The sequence below is a fragment of the Dermacentor andersoni genome, chromosome 4, assembly GCF_023375885.2.
Source record: "Dermacentor andersoni chromosome 4, qqDerAnde1_hic_scaffold, whole genome shotgun sequence".
In the NCBI taxonomy this organism is placed as follows: domain Eukaryota; kingdom Metazoa; phylum Arthropoda; class Arachnida; order Ixodida; family Ixodidae; genus Dermacentor; species Dermacentor andersoni.
Genome location: NC_092817.1, coordinates 153,934,457 through 153,954,599, shown reverse-complemented (window position 1 = coordinate 153,954,599; position 20,143 = coordinate 153,934,457). Strand labels below are relative to the sequence as shown.

Here is a 20,143-nt window from a genome sequence, read left to right as displayed (position 1 = left end):
TACTGGATCACATTTAGGCAAAATACGTTTGACCTCGACCACCAACGAGACTCTAAAGTTGTCTCGCCAAATGGTAAATCTGAACGACATATTCAGAATTTAAGAGCGAGAAACGAAGTCGCCGTTGTGAGAAGAGCAACAATCTGTCATTAAGGTCAGCTCGAGCTTTCCCTGATCAGCGATAAATCACAGCTGCAGTTCAGTGGTTTTTACATAGATCAAGTATCATAAGAGCACATGACCGCTCTGCACACATTACAAATAGATTGCACTCATGTCATCCCACATAAAAATCCCGATAGCAGGTTAGACATCCGGCAAGTGGCCACGGAAGGCAGTCATCTGCATCACCATGCGCTCTATGCTCTCTCTATTCATCTTATATGGTCTTGTCGTAATTGGTAAGTTGTAACACTGACCAGAGCCTTTGATTTCAAACAGAGCAGCTTGGTTTGGTATGAATCCCTGAACAACAAGGTTATCATGAATTTTTAGGCATGACCAGTATGGTTTCGGTGTAGTTGCGATGGGATAAAATCTCAATCAGTGAGCTCGGACGTAATAACAGCGTTCTCTACATTAAAGCATCATGCTGTTAATGCACTAGTTCGATAACTTAGTGAGCATCCACAATGTCAGTGCTTCAACAGAACTTAGATAGCCGAAGTACCGCTTACTACGCTAACGTATTTAATTTGACTTGACTTGTTGTAAAGCTGACACGATTTAATTTATTTAAGCTCCCACCATTTGTTATTACTTTGTAAAGGCGTGCCTATAAAATAATGGGCGCACCTATAAAAATAAGAATTAATTCGCAGGTTTCGTCCCATGCCAGTAGGGACGTTCTTCTCATGTCCGCCTGCTGTGGTGGCTTAGTGGCTAAGACGTTGCGCTACTGAGGACGTGGTCATGGGATCCAATCCGCAAGCCACATTTTCGTTAGGGCGAAATGGAAAGATGCCTTAGAGCGTGCTCGCAATCTACATTAAAGAACCCTAAATTGTCAAAATTAATGCGGTGTCCCCTTTTACGCGTGTCTCTTAATAAGATAGTTTGTCACGTTAATCATCCCAATATATATATATATATATATATATATATATATATATATATATATATATATATATATATATATATATATATGTGTGTGTGTGTGTGTGTGTGTGTGTGTGTGTGTGTGTGTGTGTGTGTGTTCGCTGTGTGGCTGCTCTTTCTCTTCGCTTGGCATGTTCAAGTACAAGCTCAATTTGTTTTGCACTTAGCACACACACGGTTCAGCAGCCGCATTCTGTACACCAATTTTCCTAAACAACTTCACACACTTTTACTTTGTAGTTGGTATGACGCGCACATATCGTAGGGCTCGTAATTTAACACGTCCAGCGCACCGTCCTAAGTGTTCAACACAGGATAATATATTGCCTGAAGCAGACGCACATCCGCTCGTGCGCTTGCCCTGCACGCAATTCTCAAAACTAAGTTTAGTTTGATCCCTGCCTCACACGCAATGTCAATGGAACCGCCTATTTGTTTGAGGCTGATTTCCTTAGCTGGATGTCAAAGTTATTCTGTTCGTGGTACAAAGATTTTACCTCGCTCGGTTTCTCTTGACGTGCGCAGCTCCTCCGATCTGGCGGAGTGAGAGCTGAGAGAGCGAAAGCAGAATATAAAAATAGCATCGCTCAGCATGGAGACGCGGCGAGGGTGGGTGGAGCTGAGGGGGAGAGAATGAGCGGCGTGCACGCGAGCAAGGAACGCGGCCCTCTTGCGTGCCCGTTCATGTGGTGCGCGCGGCAGGAGGTTCAGGCGATGGAGGAGGGGCATTCTTCTTCGGCGGCTACTAGGGTGCCTCGATATCCTCCTCGCACACCACACCGTTCAGAATGGAGAAAACTGCGACGTCCACTACGGCGTTGGCCACGCGAATCGCGGACAATGTAGTAGACGCCTCTGACGCCGTAGGGACGCGTTGCCGGCGTTCGTGTCTTTTGTGCGCGGTTCGGCACTACTTTACTTGCCTTCCCCCAGCTCTGCTGGTCTCTTGTGTTTGTGATAGCAGAGCCACGCATATATTTTTTTTTTTTACTTCCCGCCGTGGTTGTTTAATAGCTATGGTGTTGGGCTGCTAAGCACGAGGTCGCGGGATTGAATCTCGACCACGGTGGCCGTATTTAAATGGGCGCGAAATGAGAAAACGCCCGTCTACTTAGATTTAGGTGCACGTTAAGGAATCCCAGGGGGGCCAAATTCCCGGAGTCTTCCACTACAGCGTACCTCATAATTAGATAGTAATATTGGCAAGCCCTATACCTTACTTTGAAAGATTTTTACTCAGCTGTGAAATCAGCTGTACGTGCCCGTCCCTCAGTTTTCATCAATAAAATGTCTGCTACCACGCTGATACAGTTTGCCTCATAGCCGTCAAGACTTGGGAGAAGAATACGCACGTGGCGAGTTGAAATCACAACCACGGCTGCCTCATTTCCATGACGGCGAAATGCAAAGAACGGCCGTTTACCGTGAATTGGGTGCACGGTAAGGAACCCGGGGTGGTCGCAATTAATCCGGAGTTCCCCACTACGACGTGCCTCATGATCAGTGGGCGGTTTGTCATATAACCATCCCGAACATATGGTCAATGTGCAATATCTACAGCAAGCAACGTGCTTCGACGTGGTAGGTTTGACGTAGCAACAAGCAGCTGAGTAAAGAACGCCTGGTTTGAAAAAAAATGTCAGGCAGAAGGTGCTAAATTCGTGGGAGATTGACAAGAATCGACAGTTATAAGCTTGGGTGTGCGCTCAACGTTGGCGCTTGGAAGACGCAGTTTACTATGGATACACTGACAACAGTTTTATCACCGATGACGTTGCCGGGTACGCATTCGCTGACTAAATTGGGCATGTAGCACATGTCCTAAGAGATTTAAGATTTCCTATCAAATTATCCTCAAACCTATAGCTTCAATGTTTCTAACTATATGTTATTAGCGGTAGAACGCAGTAATTGTGCAGGGATCTTTTGAACGCTACTGGTAAGTTGCTGGTCATATTTTGGCAGCACCTCGAATCCATTTTGATTCTTCTGTACATTTCGTTCTCATGATCTGTGTCACTAGTAGCAATCCGCTGAGATACAAACTCTTGCACTGATTGAAAAAGCTCAGTGTCAAATAAGAAATCTCGTGTTCTGGCCTTGTGTTTTCAGCGCTGATAATATTATATTATTCAAACCTACTATTGCACTTTGTCGGCTAAGATTCTCAATAATTTCTTGCCAGTCACCTTCAGCGCTTCTTTAAACAATTGTCACATGCTAACCGCAGCTTCATGAGACGTTCCCAATTGATGCTCATACAAAGACTTTCCATTCGATTACCTTCAATAAGTCTACATATGCAGTAAAGAATTGCCGTAACTTGAACATATCGGAATTAGTACATTTTGATTATTACGAAATGTGACTCTGCTTGTGTCCTCGTTCACTTTGCGGATTAGTATAAAAAAATGCAGTGAACTGCATTGCAGAGATCCAGTCTTGCGTACCTGAGTGCTCTCTTATATTTTTTCCACTTTTCTTCTGGATATAAGGAGGAGCTAGGATACATTTATAAACCTGGCTAATATATTAAACTATTCTTGCACGCCTTGAACGCGCAATACTTCCATTAGTGCAGGCATCCTTACTGAATGCGACGCTTCTCTAATGCGCGAGCATGAATAGTGTAAATATATATATAGTGTATATATATAAATATATGTATAAATATATATAGTGTATATATATATATATATATATATATATATATATATATATATATATATATATAGAGAGAGAGAGAGAGAGAGAGAGAGAGAAAGTGAACGTGATGCTGATCCGCTCCCGGTCATCGTCAGTTGCGCTTCGCTTCTCGAAGAGGCAAGACGTGTGTCGAATGCACTCAGAAACACGCCTTACAATGTTGTCAGCAAGATTTCAATCATGAATTCGGGACCTCAAGGGGGTGCGAAATAATTCGAACATATTTCTGCCGCATTCACCGCTAAACCGCCATGCATTTTTTTGACAGGTTTCAAAATTCCCCCCTGATGCAATGGATATGAGCCATGGCGCCAACACACGTCAAATGACCGTATAACTCTTCTAATAAAACTATATATATATATATATATATATATATATATATATATATATATATATATATATATATATATATATTGTCACGTGGTAGTGACGGTGAAGAAAGAAACAGTACGGTGGAATACAAAACTAGCTTTTATTGGGCGAACCTGTGCCCACAAAACAGGCTACACTTATAGCACAACGAAAGCGGCGAACACAGTCGGCGATCGTCGAAAATCTGATCTGCGGGTCAAGCGGGTCGGCTTTTATAGAGCAGTCGTCGAATGTTCCAGACTAATCGTTCGGACCCGCGTGCCTTCCACAAAGTTCTACACCATTCGCGTCAGGTGATGAAATCAGATAACATAAGTCTCGGCGACAACAGACAGCGGATAGAAGCATCGATAACTTTCCAGAAACTTCGGATACATGCAGGCGCGTCCCATGCTGTGCGATTACATTTGTTAGGCGGCGAAACGTGGTTGCCCGATAAAGATAAGTACACGTGTCAATACCCCCCTCTTAAAAAAGCATCGTCCCGATGCTACAAATATAAGAGAGCGAAACACAAAAGGACACTTCTTAAACATAAGTAACAAAAAAGAAATAAAGTCCAAAGGTCAGTTACGCGAAGCCACAAAGTTCATTAACGCTGGTAGTAGGGCTTGAGTCGCACAACGTGAACTATTTCAGGTCGCGAGCGGCGCCGCTGTGATAGCGAAATACCGTCTGGCACGACCTCATAGTCCAGTGCGCCAATACGTCGGATGATCTTGTACGGTCCGAAATAGCGACGCAAAAGCTTCTCGCTCAGTCCTCGTCGGCGTATAGGGGTCCAAACCCAAACACGGTCACCGGGCTGGTACTCCACGAAGCGTCGTCGGAGGTTGTAGTGTTGGCTGTCGGTCCTCTGCTGGTTCTTGATTCGCAGGCGGGCGAGCTGTCGGGCTTCTTCGGCGCACTGGAGGTAGGTACGGACGTCAAGGTTCTCCTCGTCCGTGACGTGAGGCAGCATGGCGTCGAGCGTCGTCGTCGGGTTCCTGCCGTAGACCAGCTTGAACGGCGTGATCTGTGTTGTTTCTTGTACCGCAGTGTTATAAGTGAATGTTACCTACGGCAGGACGGCATCCCAGGTCTTGTGTTCGACGTCGACGTACATCGCTAGCATGTCTGCGAGGGTCTTATTCAGCCGCTCCGTAAGACCATTCGTCTGCGGGTGGTAAGCCGTTGTCCTCCTGTGCCTTGTCTGACTGTATTTCAGAATGGCTTGGGTGAGCTCCGCTGTAAAGGCCGTTCCTCGGTCGGTGATGAGGACTTCTGGGGCGCCATGTCGCAGCAGAATGTTTTCGACAAAGAATTTCGCCACTTCGACTGCGCTACCTTTCGGCAGTGCTTTTGTTTCAGCGAAGCGGGTGAGGTAGTCCGTCGCCACGACTATCCACTTATTTCCGGTTATTGACGTCGGAAAGGGTCCCAACAAGTCCATCCCGATCTGCTGGAATGGTCGGCAAGGAGGCTCGATTGGCTGTAGTAATCCGGCTGGCCTTGTCGGCGGTGTTTTGCGTCGCTGACAGTCTCGGCATGTTCTGACATAACGGGTGACGTCGGCGGTCAGGCGCGGCCAATAATACTTTTCTTGTACCCTCGTTAGTGTCCGGGAAAATCCGAGGTGTCCAACGGTCGGATCGTCATGTAGGGCGTGCAATACTTCTGGACGAAGTCCCGACGGGACAACAAGAAGGTAATTGGCGCGGACTGGTGAGAAGTTCTTCTTCACGAGTAGACTGTCTTGAAGCGTGAAGGAAGATAATCCGCGCTTAAATGCCCTGGGAACAACGTCGGTGTGCCCTTCCAAATAATCGACGAGGCCTTTAAGTTCCGGGTCCGCTCGTTGTTGTTCGGCGAAGTCTTCCGCGCTTATTATTCCAAGGAAGGCGTCGTCATCCACGTCATCTTGCGGCGGCGGGTCAATGGGGGCGCGTGATAGGCAATCGGCGTCTGAGTGTTTTCGTCCGGACTTGTATGTTACAGTGATGTCGTATTCTTGTAGTCTCAGGCTCCACCGTGCCAGCCGTCCTGAGGGATCCTTTAAATTCGCTAGCCAACACAAGGCGTGATGGTCGCTGACGACTTTGAATGGCCTGCCATATAGGTAAGGGCGAAATTTCGCTGTAGCCCAAACGATGGCGAGGCATTCCTTTTCGGTTGTAGAATAATTGCCTTCCGCTTTTGACAACGACCGGCTAGCGTAAGCTATCACGTGTTCGTGTCCATCTTTTCTCTGGACCAGGACGGCGCCGAGGCCTAGGCTACTGGCGTCAGTGTGGATTTCGGTATCGGCGTGCTCGTCGAAGTGCGCAAGTACGGGCGGCGACTGCATGCGTCGTTTGAGTTCTTGAAATGCGTCGGCCTGCGGCGTTTCCCACTTGAACTCGACGTCACATTTAGTTAGCTGCGTCAGCGGCTCAGCGATGCGTGAAAAGTTCTTGACAAATCGCCTGTAGTAGGCACACATGCCAAGAAAGCTACGCACTGCCTTCTTGTCGATGGGCTGTGGGAACTTTTCTATGGCAGCTGTCTTCTGCGGGTCGGGGCGGACTCCAGATTTGCTGATGACGTGGCCTAAAAATAGAAGCTCCTCGTAAGCGAAGCGGCACTTTTCCGGCTTCAGAGTAAGTCCTGATGACCTGATGGCCTCTAGTACTGTTGCCAGCCGCCTAAGGTGAACGTCGAAATTTCCGGCGAAGACGACGACGTCATCCAAGTATACGAGACAGGTCTGCCACTTCAATCCTGCTAAAACCGGGTCCATCACGCGCTGGAACGTTGCAGGCGCCGAGCACAGTCCGAATGGCATAACCTTGAACTCGTAGAGGCCGTCTGGGGTGATGAAGGCGGTCTTTTCGCGATCTCTTTCGTCGACTTCTATTTGCCAATAGCCAGACTTGAGGTCCATGGACGAGAAGTATTTAGCGTTGCAGAGCCGATCCAATGCGTCGTCTATCCGTGGGAGGGGGTATACGTCCTTCTTCGTGATCTTGATCAGACGACGATAATCGACGCAGAAACGTAGGGTTCCGTCCTTTTTCTTTACCAGAACAACAGGGGATGCCCACGGGCTTTTCGACGGCTGGATGTTGTCGTCGCGCAACATTTCGTCGACTTGTTCTCTTATAGCTTCACGTTCTCGCGCCGAAACTCGGTAAGGGCTCTGACGGAGTGGTCGAGCGCATTCCTCTGTGATTATGCGATGCTTGGCGACTGGTGTTTGTCGAATCCTCGATGACGTCGAAAAGCAGCCTTTGTATCGTCGGAGCAGACTTCTGAGCTGCTGTTGCTTAATCATAGGGAGATTTGGATTAACGTCGTAGTCTGGTTCGGGAACCATGGTCGTCGGGGTAGATGCGGCGGAATCCGAGAGGACAAACGCATTACTTGTTTCCAGAATTTCCTCGATGTACGCGATCGTCGTGCCCTTGTTGATGTGCTTGAACTCCTGGCTGAACTTTGTCAGCAACACTTCAGTTTTCCCTCCATGCAGTCGAGCGATCCCTCTTGCGACGCAAATTTCACGGTCTAGCAGTAGACGTTGGTCGCCTTCGATGACGCCTTCTACGTCAGCGGGTGTTTCGGTGCTGACCGAAATAACAATGCTGCAGCGAGGCGGGATGCTCACTTGATCTTCGAGCACACTCAAGGCGTGATGGTTACGAGGGCTCTCCGGCGGCATTGCTTTATCTTCCGACAGCGTTACTGACTTCGACTTCAGGTTGATGATTGCGCCGTGTTGGTTCAGGAAGTCCATACCGAGAATGACGTCTCGTGAACACTGTTGGAGGATAACGAAGGTGGCAGGGTAAGTCCGGTCATGAATGGTTATTCTTGCCGTGCAGATCCCAGTCGGCGTGATGAGGTGTCCTCCAGCGGTGCGAATCTGAGGGCCTTCCCATGCGGTCTTAACTTTCTTCAACTGGGCGGCGATGGGTCCACTCATGACGGAGTAATCAGCGCCTGTGTCCACTAAGGCGGTAACTGCGTGGCCGTCAAGAAGCACGTCGAGGTCGGTGGTTCTTTGTCTGGCGTTGCAGTTAGGTCTTGGCGTCGGATCGCGGCTGCGTCGTGTTGAACTGAAGCTGGAACGTCGCGTCGTCAAGTCGTCTTTCGTCGGTGTAGTCTTGGCTTCCTGACTGCGTCGGGACGGCGGCGGGTCGTTATTATGTCGTCGAGGTGGTCTCTTCGTCGTCTTCGTCGGCGGCAGAGGATCTTCGTCAGTTCGACGAACAGCAACCGCACCTCCATCGGTTGCTGCTTTTAGTTTTCCGGGTATGGGCTCGCAGAGCGGCCCCGGGCTGGGCCAGTGTATGGACGGCGCTGCGGCGACAGGTAGCGGCCTGGTGACGGCGAACGGGACGGTCGTCGAGAGTTCCACTGAGTGCCGGCTAGGTAATCGGCAATGTCACGTGGGCGCTCCCCAAGCTGTGGACGCGGCGCGTTGACGGCGAACCCTCTCAGTCCCATGTCGCGGTATGGGCATCGGCGGTACACATGGCCGGCTTCTCCGCAGTGATAGCAGAGCGGACGGTGGTCGGGGGCTCGCCAAATGTCCGTCTTCCTCGCATAGGTGCGCTGGGCGACGGGTGGGCGCGCTGGCGGCGGCGGCGGCGGACGACGGAATTGCGGTGTTGCAGGACCTTGGCGCGGTCGCGCAGGGGGGCCTTGACGGCGGGCGACGACGGCGGCGTAGGTCATTGCTTCCAGCTGCGGTGGTTCTGGTTGCACCTCAGGAACTCCAAGGGATCGGTGCACCTCTTCTTTCACGATGTCGGCGATAGAGGCCACTTGAGGCTGCGACGAAGGCAAGACCTTGCGCAGTTCTTCGCGCACAATGGCCCTGATGGTCTCGCGCAGATCGTCCGTGGCCAGTGATTGAATTCCTGCGTAGTGGGTAGAGCTTGTGCGGTGGTTGAATTGCCGGTTCCGCATTTCGAGTGTCTTCTCAATGCCGGTGGCCTCGCGAAGGAACTCTGCTACGGTCGTCGGTGGGCTTCGTACCATTGCGCCGAAAAGTTCTTCCTTCACACCACGCATGAGTAGGCGTACTTTCTTTTCCTCGGCCATATCCGGGTCGGCGTGGTGGAACAGACGGCTCATTTCTTCCGTAAAGATGGCAACGTTCTCATTTGGTAGCTGCACTCGGGCGTCCAGCATAGCTTCGGCCCTTTCCTTGCGCACGACGCTTGTAAAGGTGCGCAGGAAGCCGGTACGGAACAGGTCCTATGTTGTCAATGTCGACTCCCTGTTCTCGAACCACGTTCTCGCGGCGTCTTCTAGGGCGAAGTATACATGCCGCAACTTGTCGTCGGAGTCCCAGTTGTTGAAAGTCGCGATTCGCTCGTACGTCTCCAGCCAGGATTCCGGGTCTTCAGTTGCTGCACCATGGAAGGTCGGTGGGTCCCGAGGTTGTTGCAGGACAACGGGGGTCGCTGGGGCAGCCATTGGGGTTGTCTTGGCCACGATCTTCTTGGTCTTCTCAGGTAGAAGTCCGTGTTCCGGGGGCAGCTGTTGTAGACGACGGCTTACTCGATGGTCCGTGACTACGTTGGTGCTCTCTTTACGGTCCGGGCTTGGATCACGGCTTGTCGGGGGCGTCCGGTACATGGACCAAAAGCACCTCCACCAGATGTCACGTGGTAGTGACGGTGAAGAAAGAAGCAGTACGGTGGAATACAAAACTAGCTTTTATTGGGCGAACCTGTGCCCACAAAACAGGCTACACTTATAGCACAACGAAAGCGGCGAACACAGTCGGCGATCGTCGAAAATCTGATCTGCGGGTCAAGCGGGTCGGCTTTTATAGAGCAGTCGTCGAATGTTCCAAACTAATCGTTCGGACCCGCGTGCCTTCCACAAAGTTCTACACCATTCGCGTCAGGTGATGAAATCAGATAACATAAGTCTCGGCGACAACAGACAGCGGATAGAAGCATCGATAACTCTCCAGAAACTTCGGATACATGCAGGCGCGTCCCATGCTGTGCGATTACATTTGTTAGGCGGCGAAACGTGGTTGCCCGATAAAGATAAGTACACGTGTCAATATATATATATATATATATATATATATATATATATATATATATATATATATATATATATATATATGTTCGCAGAGATTGCGACGGAATTACCTTCCAAAGGCAGCGAATGGCTCTGGACAGAATGCCCAGTTTCTTTTAGTCCTCCTTCGCGTCCCTGTTTTTGTGGAGATCAGCACTCCCAACAAGTAGTACAAATAGACATATATCATATAGACACTCGGCTCATCAACTTGCAAAATTTATATGTATGTTTCATTTTATCTTTTGTTGGCAATGCGCCACAAAATGTAGTAGAAATGCGACATTGCTTACCTTCTTAGCAGAAAACTCTCTTTGTTATCAGTTGTCGGCCCAAAATCATAACACCTATCAGTCTTCAGTGCCCGACATAGAAGCGCTGTACTCGCATCGTACGGACATCTTTCCAGGAAAGCTTTAAGGCATGGGAACGCTTTTGTGCAACATAAATCAGCGCGAAGGGACGAAGACCTGAACAAGTAAAAGAAGAAACGCGACAGGACGACTACTTCTCCTGTCGTGTTTATTTGCTTGGTCAAGATGAACCAACTCGCTTAAATCAAGCTGTTAGCGTTTTTATGTTTTATGAAATATTGTCAAAAACTCAGTTAGTCAAGTTCAACCCTTGCATATGATCTTTACATAAGTTGAATAAGTTCACGCACTACAATCGCAATAAATTATCTTTTCTTTTCAAAGCGTACATTTGCTCGACTTTTAATATATGTGCAGATATATTAGGACAGTCTTTCGGGTTGTTATTATTGGAAAAGAAAAACTCGATTCGTTATGTTGAAAGTCATTACCAAGTAAATGCCATACTTTTTTGTTTTCTTTGGCGAAGTAGCTACTTAACTCCTATATCTTTAACTATAAGTGTTTAGAACTAACGAAGCCTAGAGACTTGTTCCGCACGTTACAACAAAACTATTTTCTTTTAATTTGAGCAATATAACATTGTTGACTACTCAAAAGTTATGTTGTGACCTCATATTTATGCATGCCTACAGCTAACAGCATAGAAGAGTGCAGTCGACCAAGGACCATATGCCTTGCTAAGGATGTGTGCGGCCTTCTTGGTGGCACAAATCGAGGCCCCTGCTTTCGAGGCGTCTGTTGCGACAAAAGTAGGTGACCCTGTCCTGGCCTCGCTTTTGGCAATTTGACAACAATCATTACCATATTTCTGCCTTCATAAAGGAGTCTACATGATTCATAACTTGAATGAAGAATGTATAGTTTGTTCATGAAACTGTCATTATCATAGTTGTGCCCACGTACTTTCTTAGTTCTCAAGCCGATAGAGTTTTTAAGACATTTTACAACTACTTTTCATGCAGCTCACATCAGTGCAAAGCAGTGCAAAATTCGAGGCACCACGTGTATGGCAAAAAAAACCTGCAAGATTTTGAATGGGAAGAGTCGTGGCAGGTGTTTTAAAGGTGTTTGCTGCAAAAAACGTAAGTGGCATCTTTGTCATCTTTCGATGGCACTTCATAGTCTCTGTACAAGCGGTATCTATAGCTCCAAAACAGATATACAAAAGTTGTTCCACGTGAGCTTTTTAAGTATGCTTTGCACTTTAGGACATGAGTGACAGTATATACTATGTTTTAAGAAAACAATGTATCCCATAATTAGAATCGCAGGGACAAAGAAAAATTATTATTTAAACACGGCCGATACCTGATCCGGCCATTCTTACCGTACAGTGCTTTCTTGTAGGCTCACTACGCACTAAATCTATCAATAAGGAAGCGTCTATCCCGGGCCGTAACATGCCTTGTCACCTATTGCCTTCCAAACACGTTCCCAAGGCTTCATATATTATGAAGTGGATGATGACGTTCTGTAGCGCAGAATATGGGTTACAACACGAGAATCCCCTTTTTTTGGGGTGTGTGTCTGTGTATAAGCACTGCTATGCTGCCATACGTGTCGGTAAGTCTGCGTGACAATGCCCGCACAATGAAGTGTTGACCACCGTTGCAATGACTTGTTGCATCCTGATTACAAGAAAAATGGCTTTTGTCATTTTATTATTAAAAATCTGACGGGCCTGTGCACTTGTTGCAACTCATATTGAACACAATAGTACATGAAGAATATACGGGATTGTGCTGATATCGCAAGCACACTATAGGCAATGACGACGCCATTTCTGTGAAAGCGCAACGTCGCACCACTACAACTGGTAGCATTATTCTTTTATTTGGTATACGCTCAACTGATCTATGCGGTGATATGTTGACGGAATATTAGACACCATAGGTTCGCGATAGACGCTATGAACAACTGCAGAAAATCAAACTTTAAAAGATCTTGCAGTGATCCACACATTAATGACGCTATACCGATTATAGGAAACTGCTGCCTAATTACTCAGTTTCCATTACTTGGTTCTAACTTTTAAACGTATTTTGGCAAGGTGTCTTGCTTACCTTACGAGGAAACGGGCACAGCTACTCCGAACCTCGTATGAAGCACAAAAACAGAGAAAAAAGCTTTTCAGTAATTGGTTGCCATACGTCCAATAAGTCCCGGAACGTTAATTTTTGGGCACCCAATGCATTCAGGGCGACCGCAATTTCCACAAAAAGTCATATTTGTGTATCATATGAGGTTATTTGGAGATACTCGAAAACTTAGCTGGTAACGGCTGTATAGTACTTTGATATACTTGTTTCAAAAGCTTTTAGCAAAAGGCTTATTTTTCCCATCGACAACCATTCAATCTCACACACAGATTAGGTGTTTCCCCATTTTCAATAAATTTGATCTCCGTGGCATTTGTAGTTAAGATGGGACAGTTGGGTAAATTTTGCAACATTCGTAAAACACTCATTACGCTCTAGAGCACGTAACTACGGGGTGTATTGGAAATACTGCATTTAATTCACGTATTTTGAGGAACACCTACGTCTAAAAAATATCAATACTGTTTCTGTGATTTTAGCGAAATTTACATTTTCTGAAGCTTAGAGTTTCCTCAAGACACTCGCAAACATAGCATAACTTGGCCATAGGACACGGTAATTCAGCCAAACTCAGTAAATTCTGGGACGATAAACTTATTAAATTGACGATTGAAACATCCAGGCAACTTTTATTTCGTAAAAAAAAGGCTGTTCCACATCCGGCAGCCATGGTTCTTACTGGCCCTGGCGAGCAGCCTCAGGACAAGATCTTGTACACATAAATACCCAAGTTAGTCCACGGATTTATTACCTTAGTTGTAGCAAAATTGGCAGTGCATCACGCGCGTAATGTGGAAGGTTGTGCGTTTGGTTCGCATCAGCGGCAAGCAATCTTTTGGTCCAATTTCATTTCCCTTTCCTTTTGTCATTCTTTTCTACATTTATTTATTTTATTAAACATATTGTTAACCCTCATGTGAGGGTGATTACAGAGAGAAGGAATACATCAAAAATACAAAAATGATATGGAAGGAACTTTGACGTACTATAAAAATTCAACAACACATCACCGAAAAATATCAAGATAATCAAACAAGTCGCATAGAATGATTGACTGGAATGAAGAGCATCAAGAACACATTGAATTATTATCAGGGAACAAAACTATCAAGAAAAGTTTCAAACGCTTTTACATCAGTGCATTCAGCAATATGTGCAGGTGGTCCACGCTATGTTTCGATGACATCAGAAAAATACGAATAACGTGAATTTCACTTTCAATCAAGGCTAATTAACCCTATGATTTCCTTTGCTTCATTGTCTACTAGCCTTAAATAATCTTGCCATATATATATGTATATATACCTCTGCCACCTGATGGGCATCCTAAACTTCACACACATACATCTTTTTCTCATGTGATACTCCCAATGTTAAATTATAGTAAGTAATATATCCTGGTGAGTTGTGCGTTGATCAACAAGTTGTAAAATATCCACTTCACCCAGGGTTGATGGTTTCACTACCAAACTTCTTATGGACAAAGCTATGGTGTGGAACATAATACACTCATAGATCTTCCGCTAGTCTCTGTATCCACAGCTGAATCTCAATGTGATTTTAAAATCGCTAAATTAATTGCAGGCTATAAATTTGTAGATAAAATCAAAGTTTGTAATTATTGCCGCACATCATTTACGAGCATTACATGTAGGGTACTCGAATACAATCGTTTCCAATGTAATTAGTCATATAGAAAGTCACTTTTCACAAACCAGAATTGGCTCAGAAAAGGGCTGCCATGGCAGCCACAGCTAATAGAATGTACTAAAGGTCTATTCCATAACACTGATGAGCATAATCATACGGATGCATATTCATGCACTTTCTCAAAAGATTTGACCGTGTCGCGCATTGTTGCCTATTTTAGAAAAGATTTTGTCACCTCATCTAGATTCCCGAATGGCTTCCTGGCTCGTAAACACTTTTGTTATTTCGCAAACAATTCACAGTAATCAGCAACTCTTCTTCTACTTCTGACGTTTCGTCCGGTGTTTCTTAGGAGAGTGTCTTCGATTCTATATTATTTCTGGTATTCAATGAAGAATTCCATCCGAAATAACACAAAAAATATGATTGTTCGCTGATGGCTGTGTGTTGTACAGGAAAGGCCAGTCAAGGTACGTTTAGTCTTCGAACGTAATTTGCACATATTTCGCAGCAAACGCAAGCGCAAACACTAAAAGCGCAATTGTTCAGATTACAGTCGCGCGAAGCGTTAAGAGCGTAAAAGTCGTCACACACGCAAGTGTATTTGTTGGAAGGCTCACTACTTTTACGTTTCATACAGAAACTGCACTTAAGACGTGGCCAATAAGCGCCGCAGTTTCGGTTTTAAACTTCCCGAGACGCGACTTCCGGCATGCCCAGTTAGAGCAACAGCAATGACTGCTTATATGTAGGTGCGTTGTTCGAGCTGCAACGGCGCCCGTATTTTTTGGTGCCTTCGCTTAGAGTTTTTCGATGGTTTCACCATGTTGAAATTCACTGAGACGCAACTGGCCTGCTCATGTTTTCATTGGCCGGTCTTAAGAAGCATTACCTATGCAACTTACAATGTGCACCACTAGCATTGTTAACAATCCTAGCGCTAGTAACGCGCGATGCGGAGTTTACGACAGATGCGTGCTCTCTTAACGTTACGACCGCAGTCTTAACATACCTTCAAACAGTAATCATAGTAAACTTAGCGAAGCCTCGAGCATTTATTACAAGGGTGTGTGCCATGGAATTCACTGTTATGCCCTTAATAATACTGTGCTCTCAGCTACGTTCTGCTATAAGTACTTGGTATTTATTTGACACCGAATCATTCGTGGTCGATGCACATACATAGAATAACCGTAAAAACATCGCAAACACGAAGCTACTTAAAACCCAATTTTAACAGCCCACATACTCAATACCTGAGCCCGCTTACCAAACCTTCGTGTGCGAGTAGCACGAATACGCGTCTGATATCCGTTCAGATCATGAAGATTATCTTGTCAAATCTGCTGCCCACGATCGCGCTGCACGCTTTATTGCCCACAAATACAGTATGCACATTATTAAAAAACGAAATTATCATTGTCACTTGCACGCTGCCAGTCTCGTTGATGTACGGTTCTTATCTCTTTATCACACAAGATAGCATAGAGTCACCATACAAGCACATTTCAGCTTGTCCGACTTTAATGCCTTTCTAGGCACCTAAATACTACCTTGTGCTTGCAACGTCCGTTTGGCCGAACGCAAGCTTTCTACAATTCCGCCAACATTAACATTTCAAACGTGCCTCCGCATGGTATTCTTACATACGCCATGTTATAATTTTCGGAAATCAGATAATTTCACTCTTCTCCTAATCAATTTTTTTATTGAGTACTGTATCAATTCCAATTTCTCTTGCTTCCTTTGCTGTAGGTATTTTATTGTTTCGAGTTTGTTATTGCTTCGCTACACGTGTTCTCTCTGAATACTTTTGTTTTGCCAAAATGCTGCTTTCATTTTTTATAGTACTACATTTGTGTCACTTTGCCCAAGTTGGGCATTTTCCTCTTCTATGTACACCCGTGACCAAAAGTATAGGAAGAACAGAATGTCCGAAACAAGCTAAACTTTTTTTGTAATTGTAATTGTAATTTTTGTAATTAACACGCATGAACTGAAGTTGACACGCAAACTGGGAAGTTTGGAATGCCAAGTTTGGAGTGCAGTCCTCAATTTCAAGTTGCAATCACCGGCAGAGAAAGACATCAGCTTTATCGCGCCATCCCTGGTCCGTATAATTTTGCTCACGGGTGTACCACCTACTCGCTTTTGTGATTCGTACTCCCCCCCTCCTTCATATAATGTTCCAAACTCTAGGACCTGTGACGTAAATTGAAAAATAAAACTTTGAAATATTTAGTAAAATACTTTTTTAACAAAATCTCTGCTTGATCTGCACCCATTTCAATCCGACGACACATTTGCACATAGCACTTCACCCATGTTCAAAAAATTTGATCTGCCTGGTTTTTAGTTACTCCGGGGCACCTGGTTAATTGCTAATACGTGTTACTGGCTAGTAAATTGGTCAAAAGCTCACACTTAATCCTCCCCCCCCCCCCCCCGTTAGTTTTTGCCTACAAATTACCCATAATATACTCCTTACTTTCATAAATGTAAATAAGGTGCGTTGACCCTCCGAAAATAAAAGAAAATCTCACTACAAACCTCGTGTAATGCGTTCAAATGCAGGGGCAAATAGAGTTACACATTACGCTTTACATTCCCCCAATTATTACTGAATTGGACCTTGCTTTTTTTATGTGCTGTAATACTCTTGGAAAAATTGCGGATTGAAGTGGCATGACCCTCTGGAACGCCTTCATACGTAATTTTGTACAAATGGTGTAACTAATCCACAAAGAATAAACGTTTTGTCATTCGTCAGGTACAACATCTATTCTACTTCAAATAAATACAATTAGCGGCCCTCGGATAGTAAACCGATGATACAGGCAGAACCAACTTATACCTTGGATAAGGCATAAAAATTAGGAAAGCTACAGTTAAGTAAATATCGTATTTACTTCTTTAAGGCCTCAACTTGCATTTCTTACTAGGCATGGGGCTCATACACGGCACTTCTATAGCCGCTCTCTGAGGCCTCAATTCGGGTCAGACTGCCTCGAAAAAGAACAAGGTAATTGGCGGCGGACTATGAGCCACTCTACCCTCGCCGACTGAAATTTCGCACACAGGCAGTCCCCAAAATGTCCCAATAGTCGGGTGGACTGAATGAACAAACACTGAAGGTAAAATTAACTTTGTTGTTTTTGAGAGAGTCAGCAAGGCAGAAAGTTTGTTTAGAGACACTTGCTCAGTGCTTCGGTCCATTAAATAATTTTTTTTTAATTTTTGGCGGTAGACGCCATGCGAACGTGTCGCGAAAACGCATCGCGGAGCCCGATGTGCATCGCGGGTCGTCGCAAAGTGCTGATATCGCACCCGTCTCACGTGAGTGTGGCTCTTAGATTAGCAAAATGGTACTTCGGAAGCGCCACTTGACACTCTTGACCCTGCAGTGAGGGACGCTTAATGAACACATGCTGAAACAACTGACCCGATTACAGAGTTATTAATATTGTCAGAATGAGGTTTAAGTTTTCATAGTGTGCATTCAAATTAGCTGTTTTCCTCATAAGGGTCCCACTACCTCTAATAGTGAAATCTTTGTAGCTTTATATCCTCTAAGGCAAGCGGGGTAACTTCATAAGCTTTTGGTTTAGTGCTTCTAAAGAAGCCGAAAACCATAATTTAGCAAATTTCACTTCACAATTGAAAGACATATTTCAAAATTAGGTTCCATATTATCCATGGACACTCATGTCGAAATTGGGCTCTCATTGCCACAATATTTTGTATTGCAATTCCTCTAAATCCCTTCCTGTTGATTACATCATGAGTGATCTAGCTTTTTTTAGAAAACCATGAAAGCACGCAAGTAACATTCATGGGCACATCTAACTGGACTAAAGCGTCACTGTGAAAATGTCTTTTTTTTCCTGAGTTTGAGCTTAGTTTGGTGATTTTTGTCGTAACCGTTCGTGACCAACGCCTAATGGCTGGCATCAAGGGTCATTACCTAGAATACAAAACTACCAGAAGGCGAGTAAGAGATATTGCACATATGCTTTCCCTTGTTTTTAGTTTATGAAATGATATTAAAAGAAGAACTAATAATGGAAAATTCAGGCTGCTGTGGTATGACGCACGTAAAGTAGAGCAAGCACAATGTACACATATGTTTTTCTCCCACAAGAGCTGCCTTTGCAAGACTCGCAGCCATTGACAGCTTGGAACGAAGCTGGCCTTTAATATTTTTCCTGGTGCTGTCCAACTATTGCTCAAAAGCTTTCCGCAAAATGTTTGTTCTTCTTTTGCTAAATATGCTTATTCTCTGTGTATTTCAAATATTTCGAGGAAACAAAGTTTTCATTGGAAATTATGTCTAGTGTTTAAGAAGTTGTTGTAGAATTACCAGTCACTTTCATGTAAAAAGGTTACCTAATTTTTATATACCCAGACATATTACATAATAAACCATTGCGTGCGTGTATTGTCGGTACATTGAGCTTCATATCGAATGAGTTAAGGGAATGAATTTGGGACACTGAAGCTTTCCAAATTACGCGTCTGGCCCGTCCTTGACATCCGGGCCCGCAACCTGTTTTCTTAGGTAAACAAGTGGTACATCTCATGAAAAGACGCGGTCTAATTATACGGATAAATTTTTGGCCAGACTTTAAGAAGTACGTATATAAAATAAAATGGTGGAGTTCCGAAGCCTCAGCTTTGTGTTGGTCGGCGTTTCACCTTGCACCTTTGTCAAGTTTGACTCATAACACCAAACATTATCCGTACAGCGCTGTTGCTGTACCTGTGTACCTGTGTACCTGTGCTGCTTTTTACTTGCCACAGTTTTAGGGCGTTCTCCCCGACAGTAATGAACAGGTGGGCGTGGTGCATTGACAGCAGGCACCCTTTATATTGTAACAACATTGATGTCTTTTAAATATATGGGAAACATCCTGTAATGAAGAATTATGATAGGCACCAGGGTATATTTTGTGCAGTGTGATATTCTAGTCGAAAAATTACTAATAAAAAAAGGGAAAACAACGACGCTAATTCTCATGCACATGTATACTTTTTTTCGTAAACTCAGAAAAGAAAAATTCCTGCAAGGCATTTGGAGGCGAGTGTCATCCTATGAACTACACCTGCAACAGCTTGACCCACGCGAGCAAAAAGTGTGGAAGAAATAAGAAGTGCTGCATATGGGTGAACTAGCCGAATAGGCTCGTCATTATACCGTCCATACTGCTGAAAATACAAGAATGTAGCCATGGAATGTCGATACTGGCACCAAATGTTGCTCGATATCAGTTTTCTATAATTTTTATCGACGAAAACAAATGCTTGCAAATTAAAAAAAATGAAAAACCCTTTCCTGGTCCATTACTTTTTAGCATACAGAAACATACGAATTGCTTGTATGTAGAAATTTACTGCTTTTTGCTGTACAACACAGACTTTATTAGAGCGGTAAGCTGCTCGCTCTAACATGTCTCCAGCCTTGCTGAAAAGGCTACCCGCAACGACATTCCCTCTTTAATAATGAACACGTGCAGCTTACACTCACTTTCGATACGAGCTCCGCTTGCGATGTTGCTATATCTTGCACCAAAGTGTTAATTTTGTCTTTTGGTTGACGACTAATAAAGCTTGTAACTATGACAGTCTATCAGAAAACAATAAAGTGGTGCCGACATGTTTACAGTGGCGAGACACGAGAGGATTGTCACCAGTCTGTAACTTGCTTGCGCCGGTGCCCTTTTCGTGTCCTCGAGCATCATAACGCTCCTGCCGTTCAAAATTAGCTGCAAAACTGCA

General features: G+C 44.9%; 1 long non-coding RNA gene across 1 annotated transcript; it reads left to right on the top strand.

Annotated features, from left to right (window-relative positions):
- Positions 1 to 284: 284 nt before the first annotated feature.
- LOC126537957 (uncharacterized) lies at positions 285 to 19,698 on the top strand. Its single transcript, XR_011893658.1, has 4 exons — positions 285 to 401; positions 11,252 to 11,368; positions 11,582 to 11,701; positions 19,416 to 19,698. It is a non-coding gene; the product is annotated as an uncharacterized lncRNA (long non-coding RNA).
- The last annotated feature ends 445 nt before the right edge of the window (positions 19,699 to 20,143 follow it).